This window comes from Arachis ipaensis, chromosome B10 (genome assembly GCF_059453495.1).
Source record: "Arachis ipaensis isolate K30076 ecotype BB chromosome B10, ASM5945349v1, whole genome shotgun sequence".
In the NCBI taxonomy this organism is placed as follows: domain Eukaryota; kingdom Viridiplantae; phylum Streptophyta; class Magnoliopsida; order Fabales; family Fabaceae; genus Arachis; species Arachis ipaensis.
The window spans coordinates 28,466,535-28,483,642 of record NC_142435.1 but is presented as its reverse complement, the minus strand read 5'-3'; positions in this window follow the sequence as shown (position 1 = coordinate 28,483,642).

Below are 17,108 nucleotides of genomic sequence, written 5' to 3'. Positions count from 1 at the left end.
GTCTACTTTCCAACGCAATTGGAAGCGCGCCATTTCGAGTTCTGAAGCTCCAGAAAATCCACTTTGAGTGCAGGGAGGTCAAAATCCAACAGCATCAGCAGTCCTTTTTCAACCTCTGAATCTGATTTCTGCTCAAGTCCCTCAATTTCAGCCAGAAAATACCTGAAATCACAGAAAAACACACAAACTCATAGTAAAGTCCAGAAATGTGAATTTAACACAAAATCTATTAAAAACATCCCTAAAAGTAACTATATCCTACTAAAAACATACTAAAAACAATGTCAAAAAGCGTATAAATTATCCGCTCATCAGTCACTGAAAGGGTGGAAGATTTTGGGGTGAGAACAAACCATACGTTCTCAGTAAGGGATGGGAATGCCGTAAAAGTAATGAATTTAACGCAAATAATTAACTTACTTAGTAAAACTATTTTGTTAAACCTTTGGAAATACTTTTATTTCTACTTTAGAAAAATAATTATTTTTCTTTAAATTTCTAAACTCAAAACAGATTTTACTTACAAAATTAGTCATACTAACCATCTCTCAGCCACATATTCATATTTCAACCACAACATCTCACCTCAATACATCTGTGAACTAACAACATAAGTAAGGGATTCAAACCAACATACAAACAAGTCAAACAGCACAATCACAGAGAAGTAATACAAGCAAACACAACCAAATACAAATGTGCAAACAACAAGATGCATGTCTATTCCTAATGCAGGCCATGAGCTCATGTGTCGGTTGCCTACCCGCTCCCGACATTACCCGGGCACAAGTCCCAGATATGGCTTTCCAGACGCATACAGTGTGCTTATAAGTCGTACGGCTAGGCCGCATACAGTGTGACTTTCCAAATCAATAAGCGTACATCTGGAAAACAGTTCTCAGTGTGTGGGCGTCCCCACTTTACATTTGGCACTAAGGCCCAAACAATGTCACATCTGCTCTCCTGTGGCAGTCATTTCATTAATTCATATATTCCTTTAATCTTTGTTCTCTGCTCTCCTGTGGCAGAGATTCCTTTAATTATATTTCTTTCCTTTACTTTTTGTTCTTCCTCTTCTTTTCTTTCTTATCAAACCGAACTTAAAACATAACTTAAAGCAAAATTCCTTCTCAAAAGATTGAGTTTAAAACATTATACTTTTCTTAATAAATTGGTTTAAAAACAAAACTCTTTTCGTAATAAATCGAAATCAAGTAATATTCTTAAATTAAATTTGCTTTTAAATAACACTTTAAATAAAGTCTTAGAGTTTTATAAAAACTTGCCAACAATTTCTTTAAAATATGGGTTTTGCCACCCTTCAAGGATCCCAACCTAACCACCTTTCAAACCCTTTTCAAAACATTTTCAAGTAACAAATCATTTTCAATATTCACACCGTTCAAAATATCAAATAGAATCAAATCATTTTCTTTAAAGTTAAGCCTCTTTCTATTTCAATAAAATTAGCCCGTTTCAAATCTTATGCTTTTGAAATTAAAGGAAATTCATTTCTTCATTCAGACTTTACAAATCCCTCTGACCATACTCGTTTAACATTTAATACTAACCAAAATCACATTCTTGCGTATTTTTACCAGCCCTTCATCAGCACCTATTCATCATCATACTAATACCAAAATCAGTTACCATCCACTTTCATAACCATAAATTTCAACATCAAACACAGTCTCAATTCAAATCCAATTCATAAACTCAAATCACATTTCAATTTAGCAAGCAACACCAAATTGACCAACACTCACAATTACAACCAATTCTCATCAATTAGACACACAAAATACGTGTAAATTGTTTGCAATTACTCAATAAGCTTTTTGGCATTCTTAAATTAAAAACTTGTAATTTTAAAAACGAAACCCCCTACCTCCGTATGAAATCAAAATCAACGAAAGCTCCGGAAAAACTTTCTGACCGAGCTGCTGAAGAGGAAAGCGTCAGAAATCATCTGTGCCTCCTAGAACTCCAGTTGGCCGAACTCAAGGGGCAGAAGAGCTACGTCACCATCGACTTCTAACGGACAAAAGTAACGCCAACATGTAGAGGAGGAGAATACGAATACTTTTATCGGATTAGATTTTTTATTAGAGTTACGGATCTCAAGAAATCGAAACCGAAAGATCAAAGGGAGTCATGGTTTCCTCCCTCACCCACGGTCTCTCTCTCGGCCTTTCTTTCTTCTCCCTGTCCGTGGCAATAATGAATTAATGAAAGGAGATAGGTAGAGATTTTGATTAGTGAGGATGGTGAGGTGTCATTGTTATATATGAGTAAAGGTATGCATATGAGCCACGTTTCAATCTCTTTTCTTTGATTCCCTTAAAGGCTCACGGTTATATATATATATATATATATATATATATATATATATATATATATATGGAACTATGGTAATGAATATAATAAATGGTGATTTGGTGGCATTGGTTATATATATATGTATATATATGTAAGACCCGGTTAATTAACGGCTAATTAATCCATAAATGAGAATTTATTTTAGAAAGCCAAAAATGTTATTTTTATGGCTTAATATGATAGAGGAGATTGAGACGAGAATTTTGGTACCAATTTTATAGAAATCGGACCAAGATTGGACCGAACGGGCCAAACCGGTCCAACCGGACCCAAAGTGGGCCCTTGGCCCAACTAAACTAAACCAAAACCCTAGTTTTCAGCACTCTCTCTCCTCACTTGACACACTCACACGCTTAAAATGGTGGAGAGGAAGGGAAGAACACTCTCTCAAGTTCTCTCCCTTGGTTGATCTTCAAACCACCATAACTTTTGATCTAGAGCTCCGATTGTCGCTCCGTTTGTGGCCACGCGTTCACCGCGAAAAGCTCTAAAAAACCCATACAATTAATCTTGAGGTAAGTCACGTTTTGCTCTTCGAATTTCCAGCCTTGATTTTGAGTTTCATGATCAAAAATGTTGAGATTTTGGGCTCTTTGATGTTATAGGACCCAACTCTCTTGAAGGAGAAGGTTAATCTTGTCTCCTTGGACCTTGGGTGTGGTAAGATTCTCAACCCTAGTATAATTTGTTGTTCTATGAGGTTTGGGCATTGAGATGTTGTATATGGGTATGATGATTGTGGCTTAGGTTGTGTATATGTGAATATTGGAGCTTGATTGGTGATTTTGGAAAGCTTGGAAGAGGGTTTTATGTGATAAAATCTGTCCTTGGAGGTGTTGATACCTTGAGAGCTTGTGGACAAGTGGTTGGAAGTGCTCCGGTTGAGCTTGGAAAATCGGCTAAGGTATGGTTTCGGTTTCCCGTATCTAATATGTAATGTGGTAGGAAATACTTAGGCTAGAGGCCCTAAGATAGGCATTGAATTGTTGATGTTGTTGAATGGTTGAGATATATGATGTGTTCATATATGTGATTATGAATATTGATGCCTTGATTGTGTGATGTATGAGAAATGCATGTTGTGATATATGCTTGATGGATGATTAAGGTTGAATTGGTGGGTGGTACCATGTTGATGGTGAGTATGATGTTGATTATATATAGTGATTGTTGATTGGAAATGGTATTATTGGAAATTGGGATGAGGAAGGATGTATGACATGATATTGTGTTTGTCCTTTAGCCATTTGATTGAGAAGTGTTAAAATGGTTGGATGTGGTTTTGGGAATTTTGGTAAAATGTCAATATGTGAGTTGAGGATGGCTTGTTGTTGATTTTGGTACATTTTGAATGATTTCAAAGAGAAGGGTTGAAATTGGCATGTTTTGATTGATTTTGAAAAGAGTTGAAAGTGGCTTGTTTTGAAAATGGCACTTTGTGGTTTTGTATGAAAACATGGTTTTTGGGCATACTTTGATGGAACATAACTTGGACTACGGATCTCTGATTTGTGCCAAATCTGTTTAGAAATGAAATTGGATCCGGGATGTCCATGCCGTTCGAAGAACGGGTGAAAGACGATTTAAAATGAGGAAGTTATGTCGGTCGGAAGATTGGGGTTTGAATCTGTGAATTCTGCAGCTTTTAACTTAGAAAATTTTTAGCAGAATCACCCCCCGCGCGTAGGCGCACTTGGCGCGTACGCGCCGTTCTTCCAGGAAGCGCCATCCACGCGTGCGCGTGATGTGCGCGGGCGCACCGAATGTGCTGCACCCAATGCCCAGCCATTTTCCAGAGAGTTGTGCCAGAGTTGTGCCAGTTTTGTGCCTGGGGCGCAAGAGTACCCACGCGTACGCGTGGCTGACGCGTGCGCGCCGTTTGGCTAATTTTCAACCCGCGCGTTCGCGCATATGACGCTTGCGCGTCGATGAGTTTTAAGGCCATCCACGCGTGCGCGTGGAGTGCGCGTACGCGTGGCCCTGTTTTCATCCCAAAGTTGATTTTTGAGTTTTAAAAGCCAAATTTCATACTTCTAAACCTCCGATCTCACCACTTATGTCTTGAATCATTATGATATGCTTAGCATGAGAAAAAGGGCTAGTGAATGTGGTAACTTGCGAGTGAAACAAGGGGAAAAATGAATGATCATTGAGGATCATAGATGATTATGCGAGATGCGGAGGATGGCGGTGGGAGTGCTTGTTATGCCATGGGCCAAAGGGCCGTAATTGTTAATGAATTGGCTGGTTATGGATTTAACCGTGAGCTGGATGGCTAGATTATTGCCGTGTTTCGGCGGAGCCATGGTTATGGCTATGTATAAATGCATATATGCTGTTGAATGAATTGTGAATGTTTGCACTTCCACCATCGGAGATGAGGGTTTCCCTGGGTAGTAGCAGTGGCTAGCCACCACGTGCTCCAGGTTGAGACTCGAAACTCTGTTAACCCAATGTCGTAAGTGTGGCCGGGCACTGTGAAAGGCCCGGATGAGCTCGCCCCCGTAAATATTCACCAGTGATGGTGATGGATAAATATTCACCAGTGAGGGTGATGGATATGGATCATGATTATGATCAAGTTTATGACGAGTATAACTCGAGTTGGGGATGCGCGACAGAGGGACGGTCCAATGGTTAGCTACCAGGACTTGTCGGGTTGGCTCTATAACCGACAGATGATATCATCAGCCACTAGGGACAGGCATGCATCATAAGCATACTACATGAATTGTTTGAGATTGCCTATTTGACTGCATATTACTTGCTAATTGTCTAAATGCCTTATCTGTTTCTATTTGTAAATCTCTTGTCTGATATAACTGTGTTTGCTATATTATACTCCTGCTGGTGGTTGGAAGGTCTGAAGGAATTGGAAAGGGAAGTATTAGTTAGACTGAAGAATCTTTAGTCAGTTGCCACTTACGGTTTAGCTTGTTTATAAGCTTTGATATTATCTGGAGGAAGTTCTAGGATTGCCTTCGGCTTTCCTCTATTATTATGTATTATATATGTGGAAGCTGTTACTGTGCTGGGGACCTCTGGTTCTCACCCATGCGGATTTTGTGGTTTTCAGATGCAGGACGCGAGGCTTCTCGTTGAGGCATGCTGGAGACTTCTGGATTTAGCGAAGATCCTTTGTTCTCGGGACTCTGTTTTGGGTTATATATCTTGTTTAGATACTTTTATCTCCATAAAATAATACAAACTGTGATGACTCCTTCTAGAGGGGATTTTGGAGATTAGATTTCTGTATTTGTGTCCCTTTGGGTTTCCTTTGGGTTTTCGTTATTTTATCATATGTATATATTGCTATGCTCGGACCGGTTATCTTCGCGGCCGGATTTTGAGTCTCGATATTCCTGTTTTTGACACTCCTTTATATATGTTATCTCGCGTTGGTTTATCCTTTGCTCGTTGCGTTATCGATCGGAGTGTTGCGCTTTCGAGTTACGGTTTTTGTTTACCCTTTTTCTACAAAGGCTCCTAGTTATAATCAATCATTCATACTACTATACGTACTAAATTTTTGTTTTAGAGATCGTAATACCTTGCCATCTCTAAATTATGACTTAAGCATAAGACTCTGTATGGTAGGGTGTTACAATATACATATAAGCTATGCTTCATTTCCTTTCTATCTTTTGCTCTAAATGGCTTCGGCCACTTCTTCTTTTTTCTTTTAAACATTATTAATAATAATAATAATAATAATAATAATAATAATAATAATAATAATATATTTTTAAGTATCTTATTATAATAATAAAAATAATTTAAAAATTTTAATAGATTTTAAACTCAAATTATTATAAAATTTAATTTAATTACTTTTAAAAAAATAATATTTTTTAAATAAAATAATACATCATTATTTAATTTTTCAAAAATTCGAAGCGTTATATAAATTCTTTATATTCTGCTTACATCATAGTTAATTATCCATCTTCTTATGAGATATTATGTCATGTAATGCAAGCTAGTGAGATAGGACTTCCTGAATATGAAATACATGATGAGAAGAAGGCCTTGTGCTTGGAAGAATTCTCACATTTTCTTTTTGTCCCTCTGGATGCATATGTCATTTTTTCAACATATATAAGATAAAATTTTATTTCATTTATGTAGTATTTATTTAAGCAATAACTTTTGTCATCAGGTGGTCAAACTGCTTTAGCATTGCGATTGTTTCTGGCTGCTTTCTCATCCAAGATTTCTTCAGATACTAACCATCCTTTTGGCGATGAGGTATTTTAATTTTTAATGTCTTCTTTATAGTATAGTAGTATACTCTCGTTTATTCTTTTGCAAGGTAATTGTAATTAATTTTAGCTTGATTCTGAGTTAGTTTGATAGTTGGATTCACTCTAAATATTTTTCCAATTAATTAATGCATTTCATAGTGTCTTTTTTTTGTTGATGTTCTACTTCTGATTATTGCACCTGTTCAATTTGTCATAGAAAGCTAATGAAAACTTGGATGAGGTGGTGACTCTTGCTAAAGACCTCCAAACTGAGGTAATTTGACACGAAGCATTCTTTTCTTTTAGCTTATGTCATACATATACATCTATCATCTATTTTTTAATTTTACAATCAAAATATGCCACATGTCACTTATTCATAGTAATTGAAATGAAATCTTTTTCTCTAAAATTAAAGAATTCTTTCTTTTTCCATATTAATTTTACAACCAAAGTGTGCCACATGTCACTCCCTCATTGCAATTGAAATTAAATCTTTCCCTCCAAAATTAAAGAGATCTCCTCTACTCCATACTAATTTTACAACCAAAATGTGCCACATGTCACTCCCTCATTACAATTGAATTCAAATCTTTTTCTCCAAAATTAAAGAGTTCTCCCCTTCTCCCTTTTCCTTTCTCTATCTCTCTTATTCCTTCAGTCACTCTATCTATTTTATATATATTATTAATATCAATGACTAATTACTAATTTCATAATCAAAATGTGCAACATGACATTTTTTAATTGCATTAAAATTAAAATTAAAATATTAAAATTAAAATTAAAATATACCTATAATATGTATCATATATTACTATCTAATTTAATAATTAAATGTGTCACATGACACTCTCTTATTAAAATTGAGCGAAAATATTTTTTTCAAAATCAATAAACTCCCTTCCTAAATTCTCTCATCCACCTCTCTCCATTTTTCTATTTCTCTCTACCATTTTTACTCTATATATAATTTATATTTTATATTAGTAATTTTGACAAATCAAAATATGTAATCCGATATTTTTTATTACAATTAAAATAAAAAAAATTTTTCAAAATTAACAAATTCTCACTCTCACTCTCATTCTTCATCTTTATCTTTCTCTCACTTTTCTTTCATTCTCTATTTTTTCTACCTTTCTGTTCTATAGAAAATAAAATTAACAAAATAATATAATTCAAATAAAATTATTATTATTATTATTATATACATATTTTTTTAGTTTTAAATATTCACCACTTATCTTTCTAATTGTTACGGCCTGGCCCAAACTCACGCGGGTCAACCCGACCCGAGTTCTCGCCGGCCCAGTAATGCGCCCTCCACCCGACCCGGACACGCGTCCCGTATGGCTTGCACACAGCCGAAGGACAGCGCCCTTGAGGGTATGGGCCTGACCATTGAAGGGGCCCACTACTGACATGTATATAAGGGGGAGACTGGCTCTCCCCCCAAGGTACGTCACATTCTTACACCACCTCCTTTCCGCCTGCACATATTCTGACAAGAGCGTCGGAGTGTCTTTGCAGGTGGCACCCCCCCTCTACATACGAAGTGCTCGGGACCTCGCACACCCGGGACCAGGAAACCACGACCAGACGAGCCTCTTCACCATCCCAAGCGTTGACCTCAGGGTCCTAACCCGAACCGTCCGGTACCCGACCTACCGAACATTGGCGCCGTCTGTGGGGAACGTTCATGGATTTCGTGCTGGTCCAGACTGGGACAGGTTCCGAGGTAGCGCCCCCCATACTCGAGGGAGGCGCCGTCGCGACGGAATCCCGGCAACAGCAACGGTCGCCCCCGAGGGATGCGACACAGACTCACGAGAGACGCCCCTTCGGGGGGACGGGTGATAACCACGCCAGGATAATGCAAGAACTACGCCATAGAATGCAGGACTTAGAGCGCCGGCTAGCAGAAAGAGAGCGCGACCAACGCTCCCCAGAACGGAGCCCTACCCGTTCCCGTTCGAGGAGCCGCTCGAGGCGCACGCCGAGCCCCCAGTACGAGTCGGAGAGCACTGGGGGGCGAGTACGCCCCAGAAGGAGAAGTCACGACCCCATCATCTACGCCCGACACGAAAGGCGGCGCGCGTCGAACAGGGGCGACGAGGAAGCCCACCGCGAGAACAATGAGTCGAGAAGAACTACCCGAGGACCCGTCATAATAGGAGCGACCCCTTTCCACCGCTCTGTACTCGAGGTCCGACTACCAAAACACTTCGACAAACCGACAGACATGAAATATGACGGAACGCAAGACCCCCTGGAACACTTGACGGCCTTTGAGGCCAGGATGAACCTAGAAGGGGTGGGAGATGAGGTCAGATGCCGCGCCTTCCCAGTCACCTTAGCGGGCCCAGCAATACGGTGGTTTAACAACCTCCCGCAAGGCTCGGTGACCCAATTTTCCGACATCAGCCACGCCTTCTTGGCTCAGTTCACAACCAGGATTGTCAAAGCCAAACACCCAATTAATTTGCTGGGGGTAACACAGAGACCCGGAGAGTCGACCAGGAAGTACCTGGACCGTTTTAATGACGAGTGCTTGGAAATTGACGGTCTGACGGACTCAGTGGCAAGTTTGTGTCTAACGAACGGACTCTCGAATGAGGACTTCAGGAAACACCTCACCACAAAGCCCGTCTGGACAATGCAAGAAATCCAGTGCGTGGCCAAAGAATACATTAATGACGAGGAAGTCAGCCGGGTTGTGGCTGCCAATAAACGGCAGCCCGCCTACAACCAATCCCGGCACTTCGAAGCCAGAGAAAGACCAAAGGAACACTCCAGGGACGGCGGTCCGAGTAAACCACCCAAACCGTTCCCCCGAGTTGGGAAGTTCACCAACTACACCCCCTCACGGCATCGATCACTGAAGTTTACCAACAGATAGCAGAAAAGGGGATACTGTCGAAGCCCCGACCACTGAAGGACAGGACGGGAGGAAACAAGAACCTCTACTGCGAGTATCACAAGGGTTACGGGCACAAGACCCAAGACTGCTTTGACCTAAAGGATGCCCTCGAGCAAGCCATCAGGGACGGCAAACTCGCCGACTTCTCCCACCTTATAAGGGAACCAAGGAGACGCAACCGGGACAACGACAACGAAGACAGATCCCGACCAACAAGACGACGACAAGAACCAGAGGGTGACGACCACGGTCTCACGGTGGTAAACGTGGTGACGGCCAGGAATACCACCCCGAGGTCGAAATCGGCGCAGAAGAAAGATGCCAAGGTCCTAGCGGTCTCCACCTCACCTGTTAGAAGTCTTAAAGGTCTCCCACCCATCTCTTTCGGCCCGGAGGACCAATGGTTTGACGAGGTGCCGGAAAGTCCGCCCATGGTCATTACGGCTAGGGTCGGAACTGGCCTCGTCAAACGAATCCTGGTAGACACGGGGGCAGACTCAAACATCATGTTCCGAAATGTTTTCGATGCCCTGGGATTGAGAGATTCCGACCTGACGACCCACCAGCACGGTGTGGTAGGGTTAGGAGACCACTTCATCAAGCCAGACGGAATCATCACACTCCCGACCTCTGTGGGACAAGGGCAAAGACGGAGGACAATCATGGCGGACTTTGTAATATTACGAGATTCGACGGCTTATAACATCATCCTGGGGAGAAAGACCATTAACGACCTGGGGGCAGCTATCAGTACGAAGCTACTGGTGATGAAGTTCATCACCGATGACGGATCCGTGGGATCCCTCCGGGGCGACTTGGAAACGGCGGTCGCTTGCGACCACGCCAGCCTTTCTCTCAGGAAAAAATCCAAGGAAGCGTCAGGGGTTTTCCTGGCCGACCTGGACGCCAGGGTAGACGACAAACCCAGACCAGAGCCAGAAGGAGACTTGGAAAAGTTCAGAGTCGGTGAGGAGGACGATAAATTCACATTCATAAACAGAAACCTCCCGCACGGAATAAAGGAGCCTTTGATGGAGATGATCAGGGCTAATGCCGACCTCTTTGCCTGGACACCTGCCGACATGCCAGGAATAGACCCCCAGCTCATGTCGCATCACCTGGCCGTAAAGGCAGGAGCCAAACCAGTGGCCCAGAGAAGGAGGAAAATGTCGCAGGAAAGGGCGGACGAAGTAGCCAAGCAAACGGCCAGCCTCTTAGAAGCGGGATTCATCCGGGAACTGGATTACTCGACCTGGTTGTCAAATGTGGTTCTAGTTAAAAAACACAACGGGAGGTGGAGAATGTGCGTGGACTACTCTGACCTCAACAAGGCTTGTCCCAAGGACTGCTACCCCCTACCTAATATTGATGCGCTTGTCGACGCGGCGGCAGGGTACAGATACCTGAGCTTCATGGATGCCTACTCAGGGTACAATCAGATACCGATGCACCGACCCGACGAGGAAAAAACGGCGTTCATAACGCCAGGGGGCATCTATTGTTACAAGGTAATGCCATTTGGTCTAAAAAATGCAGGAGCCACATACCAAAGGTTGATGAATAAGATATTCAGCGAACTCCTGGGCAAAACAGTGGAAGTCTATGTAGATGACATACTCGCAAAGACCGCCCGACCTGACGATTTCCTGAGCGACCTTAACGACGTTTTCTCGTCCCTACGACAACACGGCATGAGGCTTAATCCGCTCAAATGCGCGTTCGCCATGGAGGCCGGAAAGTTCCTGGGCTTCATGATCACTCAAAGAGGAGTGGAAGCCAATCCCGAAAAATGCCAAGCGGTCCTTCAAATGAAGAGTCCGGGTTGCATCAAAGACGTCCAGAGACTTGCTGGGAGATTGACAGCTTTGTCCCGTTTCCTCGGCGCATCGGCAGCAAGAGCCCTGCCCTTCTTCAATTTAATGAGAAAGGGAATGACGTTCGAATGGACACCAGCGTGCGAAGAGGCATTCAACCACTTCAAGCAAATCTTGGCGGCACCACCAGTCCTCGGGAAATCCAAAGTCGGAGAACCGCTCTACCTCTACCTATCAGTAACCGAGGAAGCGCTTGCCGTGGTCCTCGTTACAGAAGAAGCAAGGACGCAACAGACCGTCTACTTCGTGAGAAGGGCACTCCAGGGACCAGAGCTGAGGTATAGCAAACTGGAAAGACTGGCGCTGGCGCTCCTAGTATCCTCCCGAAGGTTAAGACAATACTTCCAGAGTCACCGCATAGTTGTGAGGACAGATCAGGCGATCCGGCAAATACTGCAAAAACCTGATTTGGCTGGTAGGATGATGACCTGGGCCATCGAGCTCTCACAATATGACCTACAGTATGAGCCTCGACACGCAATCAAGGCCCAGGCAATGGCAGACTTCTTGGTAGAGGTAACGGGCGACCCTCCCGAGGAAACGGGCACACGGTGGAGGCTTCATGTGGACGGAGCCTCCAACCAAACGTCCGGAGGAGCAGGGGTCATCTTGGAAAGCCCAGCAGGGGTCATCTATGAGCAATCGACCAAGTTCGAATTCCCCGTGTCGAACAACCAAGCAGAATATGAGGCTCTCCTAGGCGGACTAATGCTGGCTCGGGAAGTCGGGGCGACGAGGGTCGAAGTATGCAGCGACTCCCAAGTCGTCACCTCGCAGATAAACGGAAGCTACCAAGCTCGGGACCCCCTCCTCCAAAAGTACTTGGAAAAGGTTAAGCAAATGACAAGCCAGTTCCAGGAGGTCATTATCCAGCACGTTCCAAGAGAAAAGAACACACGAGCAGACCTTTTGTCGAAGCTTGCGAGCACAAAGCCAGGATCGGGTAACCGGTCGCTCATCCAGGGCATGGTGAAGGAACCAACGGTCGCCCTCCACCTGACGGAGTCGAGCCCCTCATGGCTGGACCCCATTACCAACTTCCTGGAACTCGGCAAGTTGCCTGAAGATGAGAAGGCAGCCAAAGCTTTAAGAAGGGAAGCGGCCAGATATGCAATCATACAGGGACAACTATTCAAAAAGGGACTCAGCCAGCCCCTATTGAAGTGTTTGCACCCTGACCAAACGGACTACGTGCTTAGAGAAGTCCACGAAGGGTGTTGCGGACACCACATCGGGGGCAAAGCCCTAGCAAGGAAGCTCATCCGAGCAGGATACTACTGGCCAACAATGATGAAGGACTCGAAGGAATTCGTCAGGAAATGCATGAAGTGTCAACAAAACGCCAACTTCCACAAGGCACCAGCCTCCGAGCTAAGCTCGCTAACGACTACACGTCCCTTTGCACAATGGGGAGTCGACCTCTTGGGACCCTTCCCGGTCGGCCCAGGACAAGTCAAATACCTCATTGTAGCCATTGACTACTATACCAAATGGGTAGAGGCTGAACCGCTAGCCACGATATCGTCCTCCAACTGCCAGAAGTTCATGTGGAGGCAGGTGATAACCCGTTTCGGCATCCCGAAGGTCGTTATCTCGGATAATGGGACCCAGTTCACCGACAAGAAGTTCATGGAATTCCTCTCTGGCCTGGGGATAAAGCAAAAGTTCTCCTCAATAGAACATCCCCAAACAAACGGGCAGGTAGAGGCCGCAAACAAAGTCATCCTTCTTGGTCTAAAGAAGCGCCTAGACAGTAAGAAGGGAAACTGGGCCGACGAACTCCCCTCCGTCTTATGGTCCTACCGGACAACCGAGCAAAGCGCCACGGGGGAAACCCCCTTTCGCCTAACATACGGGGTCGACGCGGTGATATCAGTCGAAATCGGCGAACCAAGCCCCCGACTGCTACTCGCGGGCATGAGCGAAGCGGTCAAGAAAGACCTGATCGAGGAAACAAGGGAGATGGCTCACCTAACAGAAACGGCGCTGAAACAAAGAATAGCCCTGCGTTACAACGCAAAAGTCCTCAAACGAGACTTCGAAGAAAGGGACCTCGTCCTGCGACGCAACGACATCGGCGTCCCAACCCCAGGGGAAGGCAAGCTGGCGGTAAATTGGGAAGGTCCCTACAGGGTAAGGGAGGTACTCGGCAAGGGCGCTTACAAACTCGAAAAACTTGACGGCAAGGAAGTACCCAGAACATGGAACGCAGGTAACCTAAAGAGGTTCTACTCCTGACCCACCGGCTCACCGACCAGGGAGTCTAGCCAAATAGTTAATATTTGCCCTGTCCACATGATTAATTCATCTTGTTTACTTACTTTGTCAAATACTTGCCCAACTGACGAGTAATTTTCACTTGTTCAAATTTTTTACTTGTTAAAACTTTCTTACTTCATATCTGTTTCTCATGACCAAAACCTAAAACGGCACCCCGGGATTGATCACCCCGGGAGCCAGACGGCTCATAGGCCTCAACCAATTCGACGACTACGCGACCGATTCGGTCCGAACTGCTGCCAAATGCGAAAACGGTGAGACGGGCACAAGAAATAAGCCCGCCCAGAATAACGATAACACGATAACGGCAACACAACAAAATAATGAAACAAGCAAAAACATAGCAATCAAACGACGATAACTTATAAAGTGTCAAAATACGGAACGGACAAGTAAATTGTTCAAGGCAAACAAAACGACAAAGTATCAACAGGTTGTTCAGCAAATGCATTACAAAATATCCTAAGTTACGAGACTTCATTTCCTCGGCATATCAACAATTTTCCCGTCCTGGATAGTCTTGAAAACACCAATTGACGACGTCTCGAAATCAGGAGCAGCAATCTTCAGCTGAGCCTTCAGGGCATCTTCGGTCATCAAGATGGCATTCTTCCCTTGCTCCTTGGCCACCTTAAGCTTCTTCTTAAGCTCAACGGCCTCTGCCTTAGCGGCCTTCCCCTCCGAGACGGCCTGCTCCCGCTCCTTTTCCAAGGCGACAACCCGACCCTGAGCGGAGTTCAGTTGACCTTCCAATGTCATCTCACACTCAAGAAGCCGGGCCACGGTCTCATCGGACGCCTTCAACCTCTCCGAAACAAACGACGACTTCTCCTCAGCAGCATTAAGCTTTCCCCCCATCTCGGACAGCTAACCCTGGAGGAGTTCAACTTGAGCCTTAAAGTCATTGTTCGCCTTAACAGAAGACTCAAGCTTCCTCCGAAGCGCCTCCATACCAGATAACTCAAACTTGGCCTTCTGAGCTATCACGGCCCCACGAAGCAAGGTGCGATACATCCACCTCGCCTGCCCGGACAGCTCGGTTGCATGAAAATGCTCTTCTGTCCCGGGTATCAGTTGGGAGTCAATAAACTTGGAAGCATCAAAATTCCTCTCCATCACGGTAAGGCCCCTTCCGGGCTGGAAGACATCTTTCGCTTCTTGGGAGTGTGGATAAGCTCCACGTCACTATCCGGATGAGGGGTGAGAGTCACGTGCCCGTCAGCGCCCCCTTCCTCATGGATAGGAGAAGCCTGACCCCCTGCGGCCTGTTTTCCCGACGTTTCTGTTTCCCGGACAGGAGAAGCCTGACCCTCTTTCTCCCCTGAAGGACCCTCTGACTTGCCGACGCCCTTCTCTTCGGCATTCTCGTCATCACTTACCTCAAAAAAGGTCTTCATCAAGTTCTCAAGACCGGTCACGGTGGCAGACATTTCCACTGCAACAAACAACAAGCACGACTAGTCGTTAGATCGGAAAGAGAAAAAACAACTGACAAACATAGGCAAACAAGGAAAATAACTCACGAATATAGCTCCTGGCGGCCTCCCGTTCACCCATAAGAAGATGGGGGTTCACGGGGTTCTTTTCAAAGATAGCAAGAAGGACGTTCGCTATCTGCTTATCTACAGCTGACAACCTTTTGTACGACACTTTAACAAAAGGATTCGACCCCGCGCCAAAGCTCCAGTAAGTCTGGATGAGACGCTCCCCCTCTAACGACAACCAGAAGGGGTGACGACCTTTGACGGGACGAACCTTGAAATACTTATCCTTAAAACCATGGTAGGAGTCCTCAAAAAGGCTAAAAATCTTCCTACCCTGGGCAGCACGAAAAGAAAGAAACCCTTTTCTCACCTTCCCCTGTTTGGAAGGGTTGGTAAGGTTGAAATAAAAGAGAAAAACGTCCACCGACGCCGGTAGCTCCAAGTACTCGCAGACCATCTCGAAGCAGCGGATCGAAGCCCAGCTGTTCGGATGAAGTTGGGACGGGGGGACGGATATCCGGTTCAGCAGCGCCATTTGAAAATCGGAGAACGGTATCCGAACGCCAACTTGCGTGAACATGGACTTATAAAACCAGATCCAATCGGGGACGCGGGGGGAATGAAAATTGAGCTCATAAATACGCTCATGAGGAAGCGGGACAATGGCCTCGTAGTTGGCCTCCCCGTCAGTACCCCCACACAAGTAGCCGGCTTTCCGGAACTCCGTCAATTCCTCCAAGTCCATCTGGTTGGGTGAACTCCTTATATCGTCAGTCACCCAAGCATACGGGTCGTAAGCCGCAGCAGATCCGGAAGACCGGGAGACAACGCGAGGCATACCTACAACGAGGTACCACTCCGTTAGTCTATGAGGTCGGGAGCCCGAAAAAACTCAGAAACTACACCTTTTCAACTCAATCATGACCAGATACGGCTAAAAACTACGCCTACCTCACAAACCACCCAAAAAAGCCTATCCTGGAATGGTACCCCTTCCCTAACTCACCTACCCCAGCACTGAAAAACCTCTCAACAAAAATAAACCAGCCATGCAACAAACGCAAACAGCAAATCACACAACAACAGAACATAACACAGATATCAGAAGAAAGAAACCAGAAGATTACCTGGAACGATGAAGGAAATCTGGGCTGAAAGTTGGAGCAAGAGGGAGTTCGCACAGAAAGCTTTGGATGTTAGGGAGAAAAAGAGTTGGAAATAGTGAGAGTGGGGGGTGGATAGGGAGAAAAACTGTTTAAAAACCACCCCCAAAAGCGCGAAAGGAAGCAGGGGCAAGATAGTCTTTGCGCACGAGTTTTTTCAAATCATTATGAGCATTAAATGTCCAGCGCGGAGAACGAATCGGCAAATAGATGCCACAGCAGATCAAGAGACACGCGCGCAAGAGACGCGTCCCTCCCACGATCAGCCGACCCGACGACAACGCGCCGGTGTAAACATCACGTGCCACCAATGGCCCCCACGGCCATCGCTGACGCGTCGGGGGCACTGTTACGGCCTGGCCCAAACTCACGCGGGTCAACCCGACCCGAGTTCTCGCCGGCCCAATAATGCGCCCTCCACCCGACCCGGACACGCGTCCCGTACGGCTTGCACACAGCCGAAGGACAGCGCCCTTGAGGGTATGGGCCTGACCATTGAAGGGGCCCACTACTGACATGTATATAAGGGGGAGACTGGCTCTCCCCCCAAGGTACGTCACATTCTTACACCACCTCCTTTCCGCCTGCACATATTCTGACAAGAGCGTCGCAGTGTCTTTGCAGGTGGCACCCCCCTCTACATACGAAGTGCTCGGGACCTCGCACACCCGGGACCAGGAAACCACGACCAGACGAGCCTCTTCACCATCCCAAGCGTTGACCTCAGGGTCCTAACCCGAACCGTCCGGTACCCGACCTAC